The sequence below is a fragment of the Argiope bruennichi genome, chromosome 1 (genome assembly GCF_947563725.1).
Source record: "Argiope bruennichi chromosome 1, qqArgBrue1.1, whole genome shotgun sequence".
NCBI classification, from domain to species: Eukaryota; Metazoa; Arthropoda; class Arachnida; order Araneae; family Araneidae; genus Argiope; species Argiope bruennichi.
In genome coordinates, this window is record NC_079151.1 from 64,723,784 (window position 1) to 64,739,466 (window position 15,683).

General features: G+C 30.7%; 1 long non-coding RNA gene across 1 annotated transcript; it reads left to right on the forward strand.

The window, feature by feature from the left end:
* The first annotated feature begins 5,125 nt into the window (after positions 1–5,125).
* Positions 5,126–13,633, forward strand: LOC129977509 (uncharacterized). The gene is made up of 3 exons (XR_008785217.1): positions 5,126–5,259; positions 9,093–9,320; positions 11,863–13,633. It is a non-coding gene; the product is annotated as an uncharacterized LOC129977509 (long non-coding RNA).
* The last annotated feature ends 2,050 nt before the right edge of the window (positions 13,634–15,683 follow it).

Sequence of the window (15,683 nt, forward strand, 5' to 3'; positions counted from 1 at the left end):
CTGGTTCGTCGGGATTAATATTTGTTAAATACATATATATATATGCACAGAAAACCTTATATTTTTCTGTTTATTGTGCTTTGCATTTCATTGATTTTCTGTCTATATCTTTATACATCCAATTATATATTTATCATTGGAAAATGCAGCTGTATTTTAAAATGAAGTCACTTTTTTCGCTATTTCTTATTTCTGAACTTAAACTTTAGTTTTAAACACAACAAAATATTAATACAATTTATTACAGCATGCATTATACTGAAACGCTTTCAACATTTCTCCATCGAATTTTCATTTTGGTCATAGCGATGTAAAGAAATCCAAAATGAAATATTAGTAGCAACAATAATAACGTTTTGATGCTCATTTCAACAAGGAAATATATTGTTGTAAAATACACTTAATATATTTTTAAAATTTATTGAAAATTGAAAGAAAAATGCTAGGGCAAAAAATTTGATATCATTGAAAAGATAATGTTTGGAATTTTAGGATAAGTAAAAAAACCATCCGTAAATCCATCTATTAAAGCATTTAATCGCGTTCTTTTGTCTTCGAACTAAGATTCTCATTTCCGCTTTTATTTCGTTAAATATATTCTTTTTAATTTGCATTAAACTGTTTCGATGGAATTCATATTTTTTAGTTGTATCAAATAAAAAGATGATTTAAAAATACGCATCGTATTAATCATCTAACAGCTTAAATATTAAGAATCTGGACGATCATGTCATTGTCCAATTCAACTTTTCAACTTTGAAACTTTGAAATTCAACTTTTTATTTTATTCAAGTCTTCATTATCTTTCGGTTAATGGATCATTAATTGTTTCTTTTTTTTAAATGAATCTTTTCTTTCGATTCTTTTTTTAAAGCATGATGCGTCTATTGGAACTTTTCTTCCTTCTGTTATCGATGGTTATGCGTGGCATAATTCACAATATCTGAATATACAATTAATTCATATTCATTTTGATAAACTGGCTATTTTTATTTGTTAAAAATGAAGTTTAAACTTTGAGTAAAAAGCTATTGTACGATATTGTGACGAAGTGGATCGATATTCAGAATGATGTCCAATTTTATGAAGATATTGTTGCAGTGCTTTGGAACATGTTATGCCTATTTGGGTATGTGCCATCACTTTATCTTCTATTGAAAACATTTGTTTCAAAATGTTCAACTAGCTTAATAAAATGTTAATTCCCTTCAATAAAAATGGGACAAGACTTGTTCCATTTCTCTTCTAAATACTAAAAACAATCACTTCTAATTCTTTCGATAGCTACTACCACTAAGCGAACAAGCACGCATTACGAATGAACACACGCCACTTAGGATAATACCAAGGTAGAAAGAACACAGATAAAATTACTTTTAATCGAAGAAATAACTTAAAAAGAGTGAAAGAAAGAACAGAGTGTAAGGACAGTGCTTTGGATTTTAAATTGGAGGATTCTGGATCGTTAATCCTCAGCATTTCCATTTCAATCCTCCTCCTCCTTTCTGAGGAACTTCGGCTTGCATAAGTCCGTTTGTTTTTATGCTTATCTTCTTTCTTCTCTACGTCTGAGTGCTTTCATTCTCTCGCGTATATTAGTCTTCCTCCGAGGAGGAAAATAGTTCCCTGCCATTTTTCTTTTTCTTCCGCTGGAACTTCAGTTTAATTTAGTTAATTTACGTTTGCATCGAATGGTGGTTTTTATTCGCACCCAGGATGCAAGGGCGAAAGAAGTGAAGTTTAGAAATTGTCTTTTTCTTAAAAACCATTTTTATCGTTTTTGCAGATTTTTTTAAATGGATTCTTGCACGCGCTCTTTTCTTGTGAAGTTTTTTTTTAATAGTTAAAAGTATAAAGTGGGACTGTTATTTTTTTGTGAACAATTTTATGTTAAAATTTAAAAACCTTTCCAGATCGTATAATGGAAAAAGATTTAAAAACGTTTTAGAAAAGAGACCAAGTTGTTATTTGATAGGCGTATGAAAACAGTAAGCAGTTTTTGTGGACAGACTGCAGAAAATTTAATTTTAAGAATGAATATGTAGTTTTTTCTGAAAAAAAATTGTGTTAAAAATGAATTAGATTGAAAGTATAAAGATTTTATTCTTTATAATAAAGGCGAGAATTCTGCCTCCATATTATTTTTTAGCTATATTTAGATGCAAATGCTTTTATCATTATTTTTAGTATTAGAGGAAATAATTTTTTTTTTCATTGGACATAAAGATATTTTTATGAATACAAATTGTGTTTCAAATTCTTATTCAGGGTTTCGAATTAATACTTTAATTTCTTTATTTAAAAATTGATAATCTTTATATAAGCTAGTTTAAAGCTTAAAGCTGCTTTAGTTCTCTTAGAGATTCTCTAATTAATCTTGTCCATTATCTGGGGGCAAATGAGTAATATGAACAGCTTAAGTTTTTAGATTTGATAATTTAGAGATCTTAAGTTTCTTACATCAAAAGAAAAGGATTTTTTCATTCTTTCATCTAGGGCCTCATATCTCAAATCACTCTTTTAATTTGATCATTTACTATTTCATATTAGATGAATCAAACCTAAGTCATCAACAGTCTAAGCTATTTCGAGCCTTAATTTCCGTCCATCCAAAATTTTGAAGACACCCTGATAGTGAGGAATAAGTAAACATGAGAGAAAAACGTATATCATGCGTATTTCAGAAAAGTTGGAAAAAATTTACAACACAGCCTCCTTTCCACATCAAATAAAGAATAAACAGCAAATTTTAGGATTTGCGCAAATAAAGACCTAAAGGTTCAAATTTTCTATGGATTTTAATCACAGTTTCAATGAAAAAAAAATCACCATTTTCCTTTTCATGACTAGAAATTTTGACTCTAAATAATGTTCAGTTTCAATGCAAAAAATATTGTAATTTTCCTTTTCATAACTAGAAAGTTTGACTCTAAACACTGTCTGGATTCTTTAGATCTCCCCAAGTGTTTAACGGTGATTTAAAAAGCAAATTTTATGGTCAGATATATAATCAGAAAAATCTATGAAATGCTGATTATATATCAGATTATTTTACATATCGCGAAATTCTTTTTACCAAAAACATTAACAGAAATCAGAGGACAAATTAATAATATCCATATAGCATGCCTGTCTCTTTAGATGAGTCTTCTGCAACTAGAGTCGGACTATAGCAGATTGTTTTTATAATCTTAAACATGATCGTATAAGCTAAATTCATATCATGTGAAATATATAATGCCACTTTTTTTATCTCTAAAATTCAGAGTCTTCGAAATCGAAAGTCGTGAATAAACCACGTTAAACTATCATTAAACGACACAAATTAAACTTTGTCATGCGTTTTTGGATTGCAGACCAACTAGCAATCTCTTTTCTTTTTCCTAAATCATTATTCTGTTTGAAATCTTTTATAGGACAGTAATTTTAAACATAAGTCAAGGGAAGTGGAATAATGGAGAAACCGGCAAAAGTATAAATGAAATAGTGCCCAGAGTTTTAAAAGGTTTTTTTTTTAGGATGGGTTAGAAAAGAAATTATCTCCCTCCAGGAAATAGTATTTTTCTTTCATATCTGTTTCGCTTAATCTTCAAGCATATAAATAACTGCTCCTGTGTAAATAAATAAATAAAGTTGATTTAATGTATTATACTACAAGATGTTCACTAACAGTCTCCTGATATTTTCAAATTCCTACCGTAGAAAATAAATGACAATGATTAAAAGCATAACCAGAAAAAAATTATTTAGAACAAGATCTTATTTTGATTACCAAAGCGCTTCATGCGTGATGAGATCAATATTATTGTAGAGGAATGTCATTTAGTATGGATCCTTTTGAATCGACTATCAATTCAAGTTTAGTTTAGTTGTATTAACGTTCCGTTTTAAAGCAACATTAGGGCTATATTTGGTACGGACCTCGTAATTTTAAGCCGCGCTCAGATGACGAGGACGATACCTAAGCTGGCATGCCTTCTCCAGGCTTCCACACTACACCAACTGCAGGACGTTTGACCCCAACGGATTTAATGTGCACTAAACCCGCTTACACGACGGTTCTTCGATGGAATCGGGTTTCGAACCTGAAATTCTCCTGTTCCGAATCCAAGATCTTACCACAAGGCCATCGCGGTCGGCTCCAACTTTCAATTCAAAATTGTCCCGTTTTGTTTATTATATATGATATATCCCACTGAGTGGTATCTTAGAAATGAGGATAAGCTTCATGTATGGTAGTTGCCTCTCGTCACCCTGGTGGATACAGAAATGGTGGGGGTCGGCTACCTCCTATAGATTATCGGACGTGCTTCCCTCCAGAAGGGTTATACCGTGGTAAGCAATGGCCTTTAGGATTAAACTTTAGTACTCGCCATGTTGTCATGGCGGTCCGGTCATTCAAATTTAATTCGAATGCCATTAATTAGGCGGGGCGGATTAGCCAAGTGTGGTTATTATATATAATAATATTTTGTTATTCAAATATTTTCAAATTTCTTTTTTACTTTTTTGTCATTTATTTGTTTGTAACTTGTTTTGCGTTATATTTGCCTCATAAATTTAATTTATATTTTGTCGCAGCTCTTAGCATTTTTTTCTTTAAAAAATTAGACTCATCTCCATTTATCCAAACTGCAAGGAAGCTTTTTGTATCTAAAAAACGGGGATGTAGGTGATATAATATAATGTAATGGGCATTTCGGATTCGGAGTTGTGTTGGTCTGTTAGACAACGTACAGAATCACTTTGCCATGAGCACGTCACTGACAACTGGCCTTGAAGTTCCCTACATTTGGAGCTCAACAAGTAAACCTGAAAATCGTTTTATAGATTTCGAGTAAGATGAAATAAAATATAATTTTTTATTTATGCAAAGCTTTAAATTACAAAAATGTTTAAAAAATATTATTTAAAAAGAAATTGATTAATAACATCTAGCAACACTGAATGGCAACTAGTATTGTTTTGGAAAAACGTAGTTTTTATCCGTGCATTATGAAGAAGATATATTTCATATGCAAATGATGTAAGTTGTGTTAATTTTTTTTTTGCATAATTCTTTTGACCGCTGGCAATTTTATAAATTTGATGTAAAAAGTAGATGTTATCTTTTGGTGTTAACTAGCAAGAAGGCGTTTAACGAAATGGGGTTTTAATAACTGGAATGTATGCAATTAATAGCTTGTTACAATGAAATTTCAAAAGACAACCCTTCATTTGAGTTATTTCTACTTGCGTAGTGAATTAGAATTTGATAAGGTAAGTTGTAAATTCTTTTATGATTTATCATTAATATAGCTTTGGTCATGCATTATGAATTAATATTTTACTGTTTTTCTGAAAGGCTTTTTTCTGAACTTGAATGCGTTTGCGTGAAATATTACATATTAATTCAAAATATAATGTATTTAATATTTGAATGTTCCTGGCATATTGCTTTCTAATAAATTTTAATATTTTTAAAGCAACAAAACAATAGACAATATCTTCTGCTATTATTTGAGAAGTATATAGATTGCCATCATATGACGCTTAACAGAGAGGTCTTGTTTATAGAACTTAATGAGACTAATTTAGCTTAAATTTTATTTATTTTTGGAACGTAAAAGTGTTAAAATTTCTACTTTTGATACACAAGAAAAGCAATTTTAAAAAGCTTACGAAAGTTTTTTTTTTTTTTTTTTTTTTTTATAGCATCAAATATTTTCCAAAAATGTCTAGTTCAAATTGGGATATAAGCAATGTTTTCAAATTGGGATATAAGCAATGTTTTCAAATTGGGATATAAGCAATGTTTTCAAATTGGGATATAAGCAATGTTTTCAAATTGGGATATAAGCAATGTTTTCAAATTGGGATATAAGCAATGTTTTCAAATTGGGATATAAGCAATGTTTTCAAATTGGGATATAAGCAATGTTTTCAAATTGGGATATAAGCAATGTTTTCAAATTGGGATATAAGCAATGTTTTCAAATTGGGATATAAGCAATGTTTTCAAATTGGGATATAAGCAATGTTTTCAAATTGGGATATAAGCAATGTTTTCAAATTGGGATATAAGCAATGTTTTCAAATTGGGATATAAGCAATGTTTTCAAATTGGGATATAAGCAATGTTTTCAAATTGGGATATAAGCAATGTTTTCAAATTGGGATATAAGCAATGTTTTCAAATTGGGATATAAGCAATGTTTTCAAATTGGGATATAAGCAATGTTTTCAAATTGGGATATAAGCAATGTTTTCAAATTGGGATATAAGCAATGTTTTCAAATTGGGATATAAGCAATGTTTTCAAATTGGGATATAAGCAATGTTTTCAAATTGGGATATAAGCAATGTTTTCAAATTGGGATATAAGCAATGTTTTCAAATTGGGATATAAGCAATGTTTTCAAATTGGGATATAAGCAATGTTTTCAAATTGGGATATAAGCAATGTTTTCAAATTGGGATATAAGCAATGTTTTCAAATTGGGATATAAGCAATGTTTTCAAATTGGGATATAAGCAATGTTTTCAAATTGGGATATAAGCAATGTTTTCAAATTGGGATATAAGCAATGTTTTATAGCACTAAAGACGAAATGGAAAAACTGTTTAGGATCTTGCCTATAATTTTGTTTTGGAAGCTATTTAACTTGCACGTTTTTATAATTAATTCTGAGAAACGGAATCTGCTTATCCCATGGATTTGAAATTCTGTAAATTTGAATTTTCATATAATGCAACAATCTTTTAAAAATATGCTTGACATTGATTGCTTCAAAGTTGTTTACCGGTATTTTAATTTTGTTTTAACTATTGCTATCGGAATTCGAGTTGGCATATTGTTAATATGAATTGTATTATACTATAAAATAATTTACCTTTAAATATAATTATCCTATTAGAAGCGATGTTTAAATTCAGTAAAATACTTTTTGCTAGAATTGCTTGATTTTTCAAAGAAAGCTTTCTTCTTCGAACCTACGCATTTATTTAATCATGGAAGCTGGTCCGAAGACAAATTTTATTTAAACTTGGTTTGTGCAATCCTCTCCATTTTGAAAGAAATTGCAAAAATTCATAGTAGCTGCAATAAGAATTTTGTTCAATTTTTGTCTTAAAATTCGTTAAATCGGAAACCATTTAAAAAATTAGTCATCAAATATCTAAATTTTGCTTTGTTTCTAAACATTTTGAAGTTAATATTCTCTTAATACTATTCTATATATTAATATTCTCTTAATACTATTCTATATATTAATATTCTCTTAATACTTATTCTATATATTAATATTCTCTTAATACTTATTCTATATATTAATATTCTCTTAATACTTATTCTATATATTAATATTCTCTTAATACTTATTCTATATATTAATATTCTCTTAATACTTATTCTCTTAATAAAGTTTAAATGATGAATGTAGGAATAGTTAATAAATTAATTTGAAGTTTGAAACGCTGTCAGATCTCCTATATTTGATGTTTGAAATATTTAAATTTACTTTCACTCTTTTTTAGAATTTGACTGCTGTGTGACTCGCCTATGTTTAAACCTATTTAATTATACCAACCATTTAATTAGATGACCTTTCCCTCTTCAATTATTTATATAATTATTTAATTATTTCATATAAATTGTTCGAATATTAGGCGAGATTCGTGGTAGAACGTGTTTGTCTGCATCTTGCATTATCTCGGCTCATGTTCGCAATTATTGAAAAGTAATCAATAGCATAATTAAGCTGGATATTAGAATGAAAATAAAGACCAGTAAGTTAAATACATTAATTTCATGTGTAGGGAAAGTATATTCATCAGTGATCTGGTTATGGCAGCATATGAATCGGATGGTATGGTAAAAAGTTGGTAAAGGATTGGTGCACCAGGTAAAGTTTGACAATCGAATAGAAATTTCTGCAGTAATCTTCGAAAAATCGACCGAGCGTTATTAACATTTCTGCAATGCATTGTTTTAATTTTGGCTAAATGAAAAGGTAATTTTGGTGATGAAAGAAAAAATATAAATCTGTGCCTTGATGGGTCAGAAATGCGACTTTGTTTGGTCGTGGTGTAAATAAAATTAATATTGTATTTGAATTTACCTAAGTTCTGTGACTTCAAATGGGTCAATTTATGGTCTTAAGCCGAATGGTTACTTAATGCAAAATTCAATTTTTATAACAGAATTGTGAACTCTGAATTAAACTTGTTGCATGGATGAACTTGATTATGCAAATAAGAACTGACTTTTACTTGAAGGAATCGGTGTTCATTACGTTAAGTTATATCCTAGTATTTATAATTACGTAAAAATGAATTTTGGAATTTGCGCAATACCCTTCCGATGGCAGTTTTGGGTCCGCGTGTTTGAATTTTCTTACCCAATTTTAAAACTCATTTTTTCAAAATGCAAACATTTGAATTTTTATTTGGAAAACTGTACCTAAGAATTGAAAATATTTGCTGTTTTTTTATGAATTGAAATTACAAATTAGTATTTCCAGTGGTTCTCTTTCAACTTCGCATTGAATGCGTTAATTATACGTAAAAGCAATTTTATTATAACGTAATGAACATGATACTTCACTAATGACTATCGAGAGTTCTCGAATTTCAATTGTTTACATAAACTCGCGCATCTTCTACTATAAGCTTAACTGAATTAAATACTCGATATTAAATTCGAGATGTTTCCTAAATTTCTTCGTAGTGCTTTGAAAATACTACAGAACCTGATTATTCAATCAGCATCTTTAATCTCAATGAAATCCTTGTTTTCTACCCAATGGTTTCTTGTTAAATCACACCAGACGGACGATCCAATTTTAGTCATAATTGGAATGGTAGATTTTAATGAGAATAGTTACATTTTTTCTCATTATTATGCTGCCACAAATCGTGTATAAATTATTTAGCAGACATGAACTGTTATTTTAAGTATGTGAATCTATCCCTTTACCTGAATGTTTCGGTCCGACACCAAATGTGTAATGAATACTTCACATATTGGGAAATTTTTTATACTCTTAAACTGAATGATAATTTGAACTGCTTTCAGTGTTTTTATAAAATTAAAGAGGTCATTTTTCTTCCAGGTGTTCATATTTCTTGATTCTGGAACTTGAATATTCAATGTAGTCACAGCTGAATCCAATATTGACACTCGATATCTCAAGAAAATGCCGATTTATCGAAGGTAATGACGGCATTAAAATGACTACTACAAGACCGATAGGATATGTACCAACTTGGCTACAAATTAAGATGGGATAGCCTGAAAGTTCATTAATCATCACACATTTCCATTGCCCAAATGTTTAGTGGTAAGTAATATTTTTCGTTTACGTTTAGATTTCTACATAAGTTTAGATTTTAATTCAATTTTAAACACGATCTGCGAAATCGTTTCTGATCAAACGTTTGTCCCGAAGCTGATCTCGATCTTCCTCTCTTATTTACAAGAACTAGCCATCTTACTCGGCCATCGAATTAAGATGCACATGCTAAGTTACTTTTCATGTTTGAAAATCTCAAATATTTAAATTATCGATGGCGGATATCATCACAAACGGCTATTTTTCTCAAATGAAATGAATTACGTTTAAAAGGAATTTATGAATGTAACTGAAACCATATCAATTTATTTCAAAAATCTTGCAAAATAAAGTATCACATTTGCTTCGTTTTATTAAATTTGTTTTCTAATGGTGATTTATCATTCATTAAATTACGATATATAAAATTTCCATTCGAAGACAAACTGGATAGGTTGCGTATGACCTACCATTAAACCAAAAATGTATTGTCTGATGTATTTAATAATTTGCAGTATTTAAGCATTTACCGAGATGATGAAAATTCAACCACTTTTAACACTTATGCTATTGATTTGGCAACTAAGTGATTGTAGGTTTTAAGTGAGAAGAAAAATTCAAAAATTTTTGCTTAAAAATATAACTTTATTCAGTTAGGCATTGTCCATCTTTGTTGATGACCTTTTGCCACCTTTCAGGTAGTGTCGTAATTCCATGTTCACAATTTCCAATTTTTGCAAAGAAATAACCAAATTAAATGTGATTTTACATCATGAGCGTCGATAAAAATTTTACCATTTAAGGAGTTCTGCACGGAACGAAATAAATGTTAATCTGAAGGCCCAAGATCAGAGCAATGTGGTAGATGTGACAACACATCCCAACATAATTCCAATAATTTTTGTGTAGAACTTTGCATTATAATACTGGAAAACACCTTTAAGATTTACCAAATTCTACCCGCTTTTCTCGAACTGCATCGCTCAGTTTCAGGTGTTGGATGTAACGTTTGAATTAATTGCTTGGTGGTCTTTGTAAAAGTTCAAAGGGCAAAATTCCTTTGAAATCAAACCAAACTGACAGCATAATCTTTTTTGAATCTCAGCTTTTGACATCATCCTGGCTGTTGCATCTTCGATCTATGATCTTTTCTGATTTACGTTATAAACTATCCAGCTTTCGTCACCATTAATTAGTCGTTTCAGAAGCGAATAACAGATGCTATTGCGTTGCATCAAATTTTCTTAAGCTTACGAGGAATCCATAGTTTCTTGACTCAGTCAAGATGTTTTAATATTAATGCATGTGCGCTATCCATCGAGCTTTTCTGCAATTTCGCGTGTTGTGCTATGATAATATGAATCAACAATAGGCTTGATATGGGCCGCATAAGCTTCAATTGTTCGGCCAAATCGTTGCTCATTTTTCAGTGAAAAAAGCACCGGAACGAAATTTGGCAAACCAGTTTTGGCACTGCATTTCTTTCAAGTCTTCATTCCCATATACGGCTCATAACTTATGTGCTTGCGATGGGTTCTTGCTTTTTCGGAAATACAATAAAACGCGTCTGAAATGCGCGTCTTGTACTTTTATCTTTAAATTGGGATAAAACGAACCTAAACAATTCAGATAAAATTTTTTTTGCTAAATTGAAGGTTAAAATCCAAACAATAAAACAATATAAATTGGGCGCTTTGAATACGTTGGCAAAACAATGTGCTAAAACCATCTCTTGACAAAATCCGCAATGATTTGGTTATCAACCCAATACTTAATGAAACGGCTATATTATAAGTGAAAGTTTATAAATTCTGATAATTCGATAATCACGTCACGAAAAGAAATTCTGCTTTAGTTCTGTATATAAACTCGCTAGTTTTAAGATAAATTAGTTGTTTTGCTTTGATTTTAGATGATTGAAACAAATAACATATGAAATTAATCTTCGCTTTTGTACATTACTTTTACGACCTCCGAATAATTTTATATTAAGAAATGGAAAGTGATTCAAGATTTGAAACTTGAATTTTGTTCATAAATACATTTTATAGAACAGTTTCCCCTTGCAGTTGCTACGTGAAAACATCTTAAATATAAAACCTGTTTTAATTGATTGTTTAGTACTGTTTTGCAAGTTTAATTAAATCAGCATTTCCCCTTTTTGATTACACAAATAACATTCTTCCAATTTTAAAAGATGTTTCATGACATCATATTTTAACTGATACTTTTAAAGAATAAAAATAGGTTAGGAACTAGAGTTGGAGCTTTAGTTTTAAATCTTGAGTAAAATTATTGCACTTTGAAGTTAAAGTATCCTACGGAAAGAACTTTCACCAGAATAATCTATCGGTGCTTTGATATGAATAAAATTCATAACTGAATTTCTGGTGTCTATGAAATGGCATTCGTTGAATTTAATTTTTCTGAATCTAAGTTTTATTTTTTTTGAAAAAGTGCTTAACGCAGTTTCATTTCATGTGCTCAAGTCGTATTTAATGGAATTAAAGGAATCTGGATAGCATTAATTTTCTGGTACATTTATTTTTAGGGATACATGGATTGAAGCTTCTTCAGATAATGTCCCATGCATTGCTCTCAATTTGGAGTTAAAATCTACATCCTATTCCTAAATGTCCTTAAACTGTCTGATATGCGGCAGGAGATTAAAGTCATCCACTGTATCAAGAGCTTCAAGCACTAGTTTCAGGTTTGCTTCTATATTCGCAAGAAATTTGATTCGTATAATTTTGCAACGAATTTGATCAAATATAATATTGAAAGAGGACTACAATATCAATTCTGAATTTAATGAAATATAATTTAATCACTAACTTGTAAGATGTTTACCAACCATTTAATCATAGCGCATAACCATTAAAAATCTACCTCTTGGAATATTTGAAGCTCGAATTGGAGCAATATTTCCTTCCACCGGTTTTGAAGTGACTTGTTAGACGCGTTTGAACTATAATAGTTGACAGCTGTTCAGAAGCTTGATTCGATTTCTATAATACCTTAAAATAATCGTTCAGCTTACGTGCTCCTTAGTGGGATATGACAGTTCATCCAGAGCACACAGCATATTCTCGTATTTAGTCGCTTCCTTTTCACTATAGTATACACACAAACTTGGAGCTTCTAGGGTTTCCTGCCAGTTGAATCGATATACGAGGAAAGATTTATTAAAAAAAATGAAAGCTTCATTACATTATATTGCAGCTCTACAAAACAGTTTATGGTGAGAAAGAATGAGTTCATGGAATTAATATAATTTACTTGGAGAAAGACTTGATTGATAAAATCAATGAGACTAGTCATTCTCTATTTGGAAAAAGCAGTTCTTCGCTTTCTTAGGGAAATTTCTCCCTTGCATAATGCTTTTTCACAAGACAAGTCAGAGGTCCTGGATGAGTTTAAGATATGGTGAGTGGACAACTAGTGAATGGCCCACTTCTGTCAGTGGCCTGAATGTTTGAGTAGTCAATTGAATTATGTGGGAATGGGCCGTGACCGATTGAAAAGATATCTTGTTTATTCCATGATGTAAACTAAGGGAGAGTTTCGGTATAGTTTGAATGTTTCTTTCCGTTGAGACATTGCACTATTTTTGTAACAGCCGAAGACTAAATTTGAACATTTTTATAGTTGCTTCTTGGAATTGAACTTGTAAGAGAATCCTACAGATGTGTTTTACTTTGCTGAAGATTCTGCCTGAGTATCTTTGTGGCTCATCTGTGCTTAGTTCATTCTTATTAACTAGAGAATGGTTGAGTAAAATGTTTTGAATTTCTTGCTCTATTGGGGTTTTAGAATCGTGAGGAGCAATCAAGAAGTCGCCTTTAAGTTGGAATCTGTCCGTCTGTGTCTTAACATTGTTGTATTTTGTACATTTACATACAATACCTAACTCGAACTGAAAGACAATCCATTTCGTTCAATTGGTCAAGCCATTGGTGGGTGATTTCTTCATTTTGGAACTTGCATTTCTCAATTTAGAACCCATTTGCAAATTTTGGTCTTGTTTGAAGGTTTTGAATTCGTGCTTTAATTTCAGAGACGGAACTCGTTTACATCCGATTTTCTCGTTTGAAAACTATGAATGGTGTCACTCGTACTGAATCAAATTTAAATGGTGAAGCAAGATTACAGAATTGTCTTAACACAATTGAAAGTGGTTAGGTGTTTTAAAATTCGGATATCTTTCAAGAAAGCATTATTTGTGACTAAATTTATGAGAATTTCTTTAATGCCATAGGCTGTTAAAACTTTATTTACACCCCTCGAGGTTCAAGGTTTTCCACCCGAGGGCGCTGTATCCCCTTCTGGGTTTAGTTTATATTGGGTTAGTCTATAAAGTTGTGGTTATTCTATAGTCATAAGATTCTGGATAAACAGATGTGAATATAAAGGAAAATGAATGTGGATAAAGGAAAGTGATTTATTCAATGCATTGGTTCAAAACTTTGAATCTTTCGATCCTTATAATAAAGTATAAGAGGACAGGAATTTGAAAATGAATTTATATTTTATAACTTAAATACAGAGATGCTTAATAGATGCAATAACTGACGTCCATTTTGCGATTCTCTCGTACATTCGGAAGTCGGTTGGCAAAAGCAGAAAACTTGAGGATGGATGTATTGCAAGAAAGTGAATTTTCTGTATAAGGTTCTGCAAATGTTTCACAAATGTTAATGCAAGTAGCCTTACAGTCCCCAAGTAAATAAGTAGCAACGCTTCGAGCTAATGTCTCGAGAGGTTCGTCGCATTGGATATTTATCTGCTAAATGATTAGGTTCAACATTCAAGTTAATGTTTCTAGAGAATTAGTTTTTCTTCATAAATTCATTGACCGGTAATCCTTAAATATTTCAATTTTAATCAAGTGCTTAATTTAATTCAGTTGAACGAAATGCGATTAATCAAGGAGTAAGCTTTGGAGTTGGATATGAAAGTATGAAACTAAGCTTCTTTGTGAAAATGAAAGATGTGTGTGAATGAATGGTAAGCGATTGCATGAAAAATGAAATGATCTACATGAGCATGTATGAAAGCGATGGGAAAGCTAGACGGTAACCAAGATGGTTATTGGTAGGGAGTCCAGCCGGCTGGCGGGAGGGTAGGAAATGTCTCCAAAGTTGGAAGAAATGGGAATGGATGATTCAGATAAATGGAAGCTTATTTTATTCTTTCAATATCCAATCTTCCCCGGGAACATTAAAATCGTGATGGAGGTGCAAAACTTGAATTTGATATGCTGCATTGATATATTCACCGGAAAAATCTAGGAATTTATGTATATTTCATTAATATAAAACTATATTGAATCAAATTTTTAAGTAACCATTCTCTTTTAATCGGTTATTTAACGTCTTGGTAACATTTCAAAATATTTAAGTAGAGCTAAAATTCTCTAATCGTATGTCTTTAAGTCTCGCTGTGAAAATCCAACTCCATAGATTCGGATTAGATATTACCATTCAAAATATAACAAATATTAAATTTCGTTTAACGTCCTAGTAGATATTGGCCATTGTATCATGCGATGTATCTGCGAACGACGATTTTTGATAAAGTTAGCCCCTAATTAACTGAAAATGCGTTTGAACCTCTCGCATACATAACATTAACATGGTAGGGGTGTGCCTAGTTTCTCAATTTTTATTATTCAGTAATGTATTAATATGCGTGAAGCATCGTGTTAATCCACATCAGTATAATAATTCACCCTTATTTTGTTCAAATTTGCAATTTAATCATCCCATGAAAGATACATAAAATAACAATGGTCACTAACTACAGATATTTAACATTTAGCTTCCTATTTTGGACTAAATGCAGGTGAAGTGTCGAAATATTGGGAAAGTCTTTAAAATATTCTTACGTCTAAGGCAAAGATTTATTTCTAGTAAAACTAATGAAAATAATTCTAAAATGTCTTTAGACAGCATTGCCTGTTGGATATTACTGTGAGCAAGTGTGCTTCCCAGAACTTCATATTTCAAATTTCTTTCACATTCGAGAGCTTCCAATATTGGTATTGATAATTCTTTTCTTATCATAGAATCTAGACTATTTAGAATTGAAAATTCCTTCAGTTTTTTTGGTTGAGCCCATTTGCGAAAATGTACATTAATATGATCAATCTGTTTGGTTGTTCATTGATATTACACTAACCTCCGTTTATTGAAGTTAATGAGTCCAGTAATCCACACACGTGCATTCTCGCATTTTATTAAAAATATTGAGTTTATAGAGTGGCTTTTATACCAGAAAATTACTTAAGTGTAAATCGATAAATGTGAAAATTGATTTTATTTCATATTTGAAATGCTTTGTAAACAATATATAAACAGATAGTCCTGATGT